At 51.6% G+C, this 8236-nt stretch overlaps 1 long non-coding RNA gene across 2 annotated transcripts; it reads right to left on the bottom strand.

Moving 5' to 3' along the window:
* Positions 1-758: 758 nt before the first annotated feature.
* On the bottom strand, positions 759-5221 carry LOC114806016. Of its 2 annotated transcripts, XR_003754141.1 has the most exons (4): positions 4722-5221; positions 2462-3278; positions 1963-2194; positions 759-1594 (listed from the first exon to the last, which is right to left on the bottom strand). It is a non-coding gene; the product is annotated as an uncharacterized LOC114806016 (long non-coding RNA). The 2 variants fall into 2 exon arrangements; XR_003754140.1 differs by having other exon boundaries at positions 2462-5221.
* Between the last annotated feature and the right edge of the window lie 3015 nt (positions 5222-8236).

The following is an 8236-nucleotide window of genomic DNA, read 5'->3' as shown; positions in this document are numbered from 1 at the left end:
GAGGCCTTCTCAGCCTAAACCTCACTTCTCATCTCCCACTCCCTTCCATGTGGCCCTGACTTGCTCCCCTTGCTCTTCCCCCCCACCCAGCCCCACAGCACTTCTGTACCTATCTGTCATTTTATTTTACTGATATGTCTCCCCTCTTGTAAGCTCATTGTGGGTGGGGAACGTCACTGTTTATTACTGTACTCTACTCTCCCAACCACTTAGTAGATTGCTCTATGCATAGTAATTGCTCAATACAATTGAGAAAACGAACTCAAGTCTCTAAAATATGACTGATTGACTCAGTGATTGGGTAGTGGAATGTGGGACAACCTCCACCCTGAGCCCTCCTCTGGGCTGCCCCCTCCCTGGCTCCTGGGCCCAGAGGGTCCTGCCTCCCAGCCTAGCGCAGCCCAAGTCGATAGAGTCAGGGAGACATCCGAGACTTCCCAGCCAATGGGAGCCATAGTATTCTGGTCCATTCCTCTAGAGAATTTCAGGCTGGAGTGGCAGAGAGGGATAGAGAATGAGAGGTATCATCACACCCTCTGTTTGACCTCTCAAGACTCCTGCCCCCTTAACCTGCCTGGCTGAGACAGAAGGAATGAGACCTGAGAGGAGGGAAGGACGAGTGGCAGTTCTAGCAAGCCAAAGTACAAGTCAGAAGCTGGTGGCGTGCGTCTGTTTTGCGTACTCAGTTAATACCCCCCACCCTTAACACCCTGCCTTGGAGCAGGGGCAGCTGCCACTGGCCCAAGGCGGCTCAGGAGTGAAGCAGAACGTAGATATTTTATTCCATACAGTTGCTTGTGGCCTTACAGAGGCCAAGCTGCCAAGGGGACAGAGAGGGGAAGAGGGGGTCAGACTGTGCCATTTCCTGCAGTGGGGCGGGGGGCAGGGGGAACCACTTTGCATCTTCCCACTCTAGGATTTGCTCCTAATCCTCCCCCCACCCCTTCGGCTCCTCCAAGAGGGATGGATGACACATGGCAGTCACACACACATTCACGCAGATAGACACACACCCTAACTACCGCTATCCCTGTACCCCGCGCCCCCAGGGGCACCCCCCTCGGCCAGGAAAGCGAGTCTGTACTCTTGAAGCCAGAGCTGGGCAGATAACTCCCAGTGGACCAAGCCAGGAGGAAGCCACGCTGACTATAGAATTAAGGGCCCCAGGCGACTTCACACCTGGTCTTGAGTCCATCCTCAGAGTACCTGTCCAGAACTCTAGACCCCAGTTTCCAGAACCCGGCTCCCCATCCAAAGAGGGGCGGTCCCTCTCACCCTGCTCTGGTCCCTGCCCTCGTTCTCACGCCGGAGACACACGCACATCCATCACCTCTAGGAATTACCAGAGATTCATGTGGCACCCACGATGCGGTGTTTGACCCTTGACCCTTCCCCAAAGGAAATGGCATTGTCTGGAGGAAGGGGATACAATCTTGGGCTTGGGGCGGGAGAGGGTGTCCAGGGGGCAGCAGGCTGGGGCCCACCGACTCCCTCACGGGGACGGTGCAGTGCTCGCGGCATCCCACGAGGGGCCGGTTAGTCCTCCACTGTCCACGTGGGCCACTGGTCCGGTTCGGGTCCGCGCTGCAGCTTCCTGGGGAGAGATGTGACCTTTGATTGGATGATGAAGTGTGCCCCAGCTCACCCCTGGGAAGAGTACCAGCCAGTTTGGGCGGTTGGAGGGGAAAAAGGCTTGGCTGGGTCTCCAACGGGGAGCCCAGGGCTCCAGCCCGGGAGCAGGAAGTTGTACGTGGTATTACATTGTCTGGGTCAGGGGTCACTCCTTGGCCAGGTGGGACTCGGTCCCTGCATTGAGTTGTGGACTATAAGGATGTAGTGGATTATAGCGAGGGATAAGGATCCCTTCACTCAAGCACGCAGGACAGGGCTCAATACCATCGATTTCTCCCACTTGCACGAAACAGAGCCCCAACAGCCCCAGACCCAAGACGTAACACTCACCATCCTGTCCCCACCACGCGGTCCTTGGGGAGGCAGGGATAGATGAGGGGTCCTGGTCTCCCGTGATGCATCTGGGGCTCAGGCTCCTTCCATGGCCTTAAGTATACACCTAGTCAGGACTCAGGGCAATCTCACTCTGCCTCCTTCCTCGGGTCAGGGGGTGCTGCCTCCTGGGCCCAGCTCCATCCATCTGTGTCCTCATCCTTCAGCTGGACTGATGCCTGCGTGATCACTGGAGAGAGCAGAGAGGAGACGGAGACCAAGATAGGAGGCAGGGAGAGAGAGAGAGAGAGAGAGAGAGAGAGAGAGAGAGAGACAGAGGAGACCCCCTTTGAGACTCCGAGACAAAGCAGCCACCACTCACACTCCCTGCAGGGGAGGCCCTGGCTGCCTTAGCCTGGGTGGGGTCCAGCCTTGGGGTGAACAACCTGGATTTCTCCCCAGTCTTAGCCCCTGCAGACCCCCTCCCCAACCCACCCACACTTCCCCAGAATCTTACCTCTGAGCAGGATGGTCTGGAAAACTTCTCCATGGCGGCAGAAAGAAGCTGGGCTTCTGCCCTTTCTCTTCATGCAGTCAAGGCCCCGGACACTTACCGAGCGCCAGTCTGATCCTTCACGCTTGCCCTTCTTCCCTGCTCCAGGTTTGGTCTCACTTGGGCGAGACCACCCCTCATTAAGCACCCTCTTTGTTCAGCTGGGTGGAAGAGACACAGTCCCTGCCCACTGGGAGCTCACAATCTAAGTCACTCATTCCGTCAAGTGATGGGATTTGAGCTCTTCCTCTGTGCAGAGCACTGTACTACACCCTTGGGAGCATAGATTAGAAAAATTTAAAAAGACACCAGCCCTACCCAAAACAAGCCTAGAAGGGGAAACATTGACTTTGAAAAAAACCACAGTTTGAACGCTTCCAAGCGTTCAACACTACATAGCATACGTGGCCCCCGCACTAAAGAAGCATCGATTCCGTGACAGACGTTCAAACAGGTACACACAGGTGGAAAGGCATATACAAGGTCGGTACGTGAAGCTTCGCACGCTGAACCCAAGCTCAAATCGGCAGTACGAGTAGATGAAAAACAGAGTAAATGAGTACGTACAGCAGAAGATGGCAGGATTGCATTAAGACATCTATAGTGTTTATTGAACGCTATTTGACAGAGCACTAGACCATGAGGAGGATGGGGGGAGAGGCCTCTATTGCGAAGGACAACCGTTTCAGTCAGTCCCTCGTATTTACCCCTCACTTCCCGTGAACGGAGCACAATATCACCATCAACAGATAGATTCCCTGTCCATTATGGAGTTTACCATCTAGAGGAGGAAGGAAGATAATAGATATAAATTACACCCATTTAAGTAGGAGCCACGACGAGTCATCTGGAAATATTCTGCAGACTAGGTTACAACTCAAGGAGAGATTTACACTTTGGAACTCAGTTTCCCAGGCGCTCAGTACAGTGCTCTGCCTCAATCAATACTTGTGGTGTGGGGGAGGAGACTCAGCTTCTGCTGCTACAACAGTGCTTGTGTTTGTGGTGCTCCACATCAGTCCGTCATGTTTATTGAGTGCAGAGCACTCTTTAAGAGACTTGGGCGAGTACAAGTGAACAACAGACACATTCCCCTGCCCAAAACGAGCTTCCAGTCTATTCCACACGTGTGGTTAGTGAACACCAAATCAGTGTTGGGCTTTTGAGGCGTCATAATGGAGTCCCACAGGGGTGAAGGCGCAAGTTGGATCTTGGGGTAGAGGAATTGGGAAGCCCAAAGAGAGAGAGAGTCCCCACCTAGACAGCTGAGGTCGGCTCAATGCTGCCTTCAGAGGGGCTTCCTGTTTAAAAGCCCTAGAGGGGCGCAAGGCGGTACTGCCACCCCACCCCTCTACGGCCGACGGGTCTCGGTTCCTGCCCGGGGTGGGGGCTCACAATCTGATGTTATGATACCGACGCTTCCGCGACCAACGCACGGCGCTGAATCCAAGGAGGATGATGGAGGGCCGGGTGAAGTTTCCAGTGGATAGGAGCTGGATGTGCAACCCTTTGGGGATGATAAGGGGGCTCACAAGCCTTGCAGAAGCACCTCAGCACCTTCTACCTCATCCCAGGCGCAGGGTCCCATGTGGGGAAGGACACTGGCCTTTGTGAATTTATAGTATAGGGGGAAATCGTAGCTACCTAGGGGCTGGCCAGAGCACACCGAACAGAACACAATGACAGACACACACACAGACAATTAGCATGCACCCCCCCGCATGCATCCCATGGTTTCTGCCCCATCCCTTTCTCCCCCAAAGCAAACTGTCATCTCTAAACACAGAGTATAAAATACTTTATGGCATCACAACCTCTCCATTTCCTCTATTCCAGAGGAATTTTGTTGTCCCAATCAACCCGCCACTTCTCTTCCTCAATCCTAGCCTTATCTCCCACGCCAAAATACCAAAACCAGTCCAGTCACCAGGTATCGCAAGCCTAAACAGACCACAGTCATTTCTGAATCTTCCAGAGAAAACCAAAGCCCGCTACAAGCCACCCCCTCACCGAGATAGTCAAAATCAATGAGCTCAGCCTTAAATTGCCCCAAGTCCGTTCTGAGCCATCAAAATAAACCTATTAGCATCACCATTTCAATAGGTGTTGATTATCAACCAAGCACTTAGGAGAAGGCTTTGTACAATATAAATCCTCAATAAACACAATTGGATGAATGAACAAAAGATAAGATAACCAAGGAATAATCCCAGGCCCCACTCACCAAACCCCCAGGGAACAGCTACCATCTTCTCTCGCCAGCCTAGAGGAAATAACACCCCAGAACCTCTATAGGGTAGGGAAAAAGCCAGCAGCCTCTGGGGCTTTAAAGGCACAGTTCCACTTGGCCCATTGAAGAGAGACTGAGTTTCTGTGGGTGGGGCTGTAGAATCCAGGAAGGAAGAGGCAGAAGGGGATTAAGGAGAAGCGGATTTGCAGCTGCCCCTCGTTAAAAGGATTTGGAAAAACAGACTTAAGTTATAGACACCTGCAACCCATTCACATGCTCCTTGAGGAGCGGGTCTAATGCTCCTCTGGGGCTTTCCCAGCACTTCAGATAGAGCTTTGCACCCAGGAGGGTGTTGGCTAATCAAGAACAAATCAATCAATCAATCAATGAACTCAAGCTCTTCAGTGAAGCCTCCTCAGCTCCCAGGCCCCACTCTCCCCTCCACTCTGTCTCTCATTTTCCCTTTTTGCTTCCTTTTCTGTGGTATTTGTTAAGCACTGTGCTGGGCCCCGCGGTGGATAGCAGATAGTCGGGTTGGATACGGTCCCTGCTCCACATAGGGCTCGCACTCTTGATCCCCCATTTGACAGATGAGGTGACTGAGGCCCAGAGAAGTGAAGTGACTTGCCCAGGGTCACACAGCAGATGGGGGGCAGAGCCAGGCTTGGAACCCTGGTCCTTTGACTCCCAGGCTGGGCCCTTTCCACTAGGCCGGTCTGCTTCTCTCCTCCCTGCTTCTGTCCCTTTCAGTTTCCGGGGAAAGGACTGTTGGTATAAAAAGTAGGTAGAGGAGGTCAGGTTTCAGAGGGGCTCAACCCAGGAGTCTGGGGAGGGTGGAGGGAAAAGGCAGGGAAGGGGTGGAGAAGACAGGAAGGAAGGACGAGTCAGCTTTAAGGCTGGCCACTGGGGTGACCCCTGATGGCCATCCAATAATAATAATAGTATTTTTTAAGCACTTCCTACATGCCAAGCACTGTACTAAGTGCTAAGTACTAAGTGCTGATTCCCAGGGTTTCACATGTCTCAAGGAACACCTTTTTATGCTATTGGTTAGGCGCTCACTATGTGTTCAATACTCTTCTAAGCACTGGGGTAGCTACAGGTGAATTAGGTCAGGCACAGTCCCTCTCCTGTGTGGGGCTCATAGTCTAAGTAGGAGGGAGAGCAGGAGAACTGAGGCCCAGAGAAGTGGAGCGACTTGCCCAAGGTGACACAGCAGGCAGTTGGCGGAGCGGGGATTGGAACTCAGGTCCTTTGACTCCCAGGCGCAGGCTCTTTCCCACAAGGCCACGCTGCTTCTCGGAGGTCCGTCCGAATCTTGGGCGTTTCTCCGGCAGATACGCAGATACCGCTTCCGAGTTGCGGTACTCGGTAGTCGGAGTTAAGGAGGCTGGGCACGGAAAATAAAAACGGTGGACGGGACAGGCGCTCGGTACCGACCCTGGGATTCGAACCCATGACCTATGACTCCCAAGCCCGGGCTCTTTCCCATGAGCCACGCTGGATAAGGGGAGGGGTCGGCTCGGACAGATGGCCGTTCGATCGGCCACTTCTCCTGGGGGGCTGGGACTCAATCGAAGCCACACAGCAGGTCTGCCGTGGGGCTCTCCGGCCTCCCCTCCCAGAATGCTTTGGGGTTGGGACAAGTCACACAGGGTCCCTCGGGACTTACCCTAGAACAGGTTTCCAGTTTTAGGGTGCAGAGATTGGATTGAGGTGCCACGTGTCTGCTGTGTGACCTTGGGTAAGTCGCTGTACTTCTCTGGGCCTCAGTTCCCTCACCTGTAAAATGGGGATTAAGACTTTGAGCTCCACGTGGGACAGCCTCTGTGTCCAACCTCATTGCCTTATACCTACCCCAGTGGTTAGAACAGTGCTTGGCACTTCATAAGTTCTTAACTAATACCACACATTATTATTATCATTAGCAGTCTAAACAGCGGGGTTCAGCCTTTATTCACTGAACGTGCCAAAACCCATCTTAGGCTCATCGCATCATATTCCACATTCCTTCAAGATGAAGAGCACCCAGGATGCACCTAAGATCTGCGCAGTGCCAGCTCACTGGCTGTGGTCAAAGTGGTTAAAGATTTAACTCTGACTAAACCAGGCCAATTTTGGATGAAAGGGTCTTCTAGGAGGGTACAGAGACCATGGAAAAGCAAAGAAAGCAAAGCCAAAAATTGAAAGTATTGAAGCGTGGCGTAAACCTGACCTGCGAAAATAAAGAGGTGACTCTATATTGTAAATCAGTGCCACGAAGTTTCTCTTAACTTAGAGATGTCACTAAAAGATGTCTCTGATGATGGCTGGAAACTGAGGAAGAAAAGGTAGCATCAAAGGAGAGCCTGAAAGCTCGTTATGGGCAGTGAATGTGTCTGCTAGTTTGCTTAAGAATAATAATAATTATTATTTTTATAATGGCATCTATCCCAGTGCTTAGTATAGTGCCTGACACATAGTAAGCACTTAAATACCAGAAAAAAGGGCTATCGACTTTCACCAGAAAAACTAACTCAGCAGCAACATCGGTGACGGCCTTTAACTTGGAAGCAGTGTGAATCCTCTGGTACACAACAGCAGCTGGGCTTGGCATCTATTAAGTGCTTAAATTTACCACAATTATTATTCTTGTTATTATAAGGGGCAGGCTTCAATCCATCAACAGTCGATCAGTGAACAGCATTTACTGAGCACTGTCAAGCACTGTATTAAGCAACTGGAAGAGTCCGCTGGGGTTATTAGACAAAATCCCTGCCTTCAAAGGGCAAACAGCTCAGCAACTTGCCAGCTGGAGTCCTTTTAGCCTTAATTGTCATCTCTCTGAGAAGAGGAGAGAAGAGGCATCCTTCCCATCATTCTCAACTAGCCCTAAGCCTGTCTTATTAGTCTTAATTGATTTCAGTTGTTCTTAATTAGCCTCATTAACAGTAAAGGAAGAGTAAAACAAAATTTTAAAGGTTACCGATGGAGTAAGGGCTAAAGATTTTGGCTCAGCACCTCTGTGGTCGTAAGTTCTGATCCAGCTTGTGAGATCCAAATCTTTTTAAGATTCTAACAATGGAGCCGGGACTCTGAAGTCTGGTTTTGTCCCCTTGGGATTTTGAGGCCCGGTTCTGTCCCCCCTTGGGGCTCTGAGGCTTGGTCTGTCTCCCTTGGACTCAGAAAGCTGAGATTTTAGCTGAGGGAGGACATTCCTGTCACAGATAGCACAAAGCCAGGTCACCCAGTGGACAGAGTGCTGATCTGGGAGTCAGAAGAAGCGGGTTCCGATCCTGTCTCCACCACTTGCCTGGTGTGTGACCTTGGGTGAAGTGCTGCTCTGTGCCTCTGTTTCTTCAACTGTAAAATAGGGATTCGATACGCATTCTCCCTTCTTTTTTATGGCATTGGTTAAGCACTTTATTATGTGCTAGGGACTGGTCTAAGCACTGGGATAGATACAAAGTAATTAAGCTGGACAAAGTCCATGTCCCACCTGGGACCCACAGTCATCATGCCCACTTTAC

Source organism: Ornithorhynchus anatinus, chromosome 21, assembly GCF_004115215.2.
Source record: "Ornithorhynchus anatinus isolate Pmale09 chromosome 21, mOrnAna1.pri.v4, whole genome shotgun sequence".
Classification (NCBI taxonomy): Eukaryota; Metazoa; Chordata; class Mammalia; order Monotremata; family Ornithorhynchidae; genus Ornithorhynchus; species Ornithorhynchus anatinus.
The sequence above is the reverse complement of the archived record's forward strand: the minus strand, read 5'-3'. Positions and strand labels throughout refer to the sequence as shown.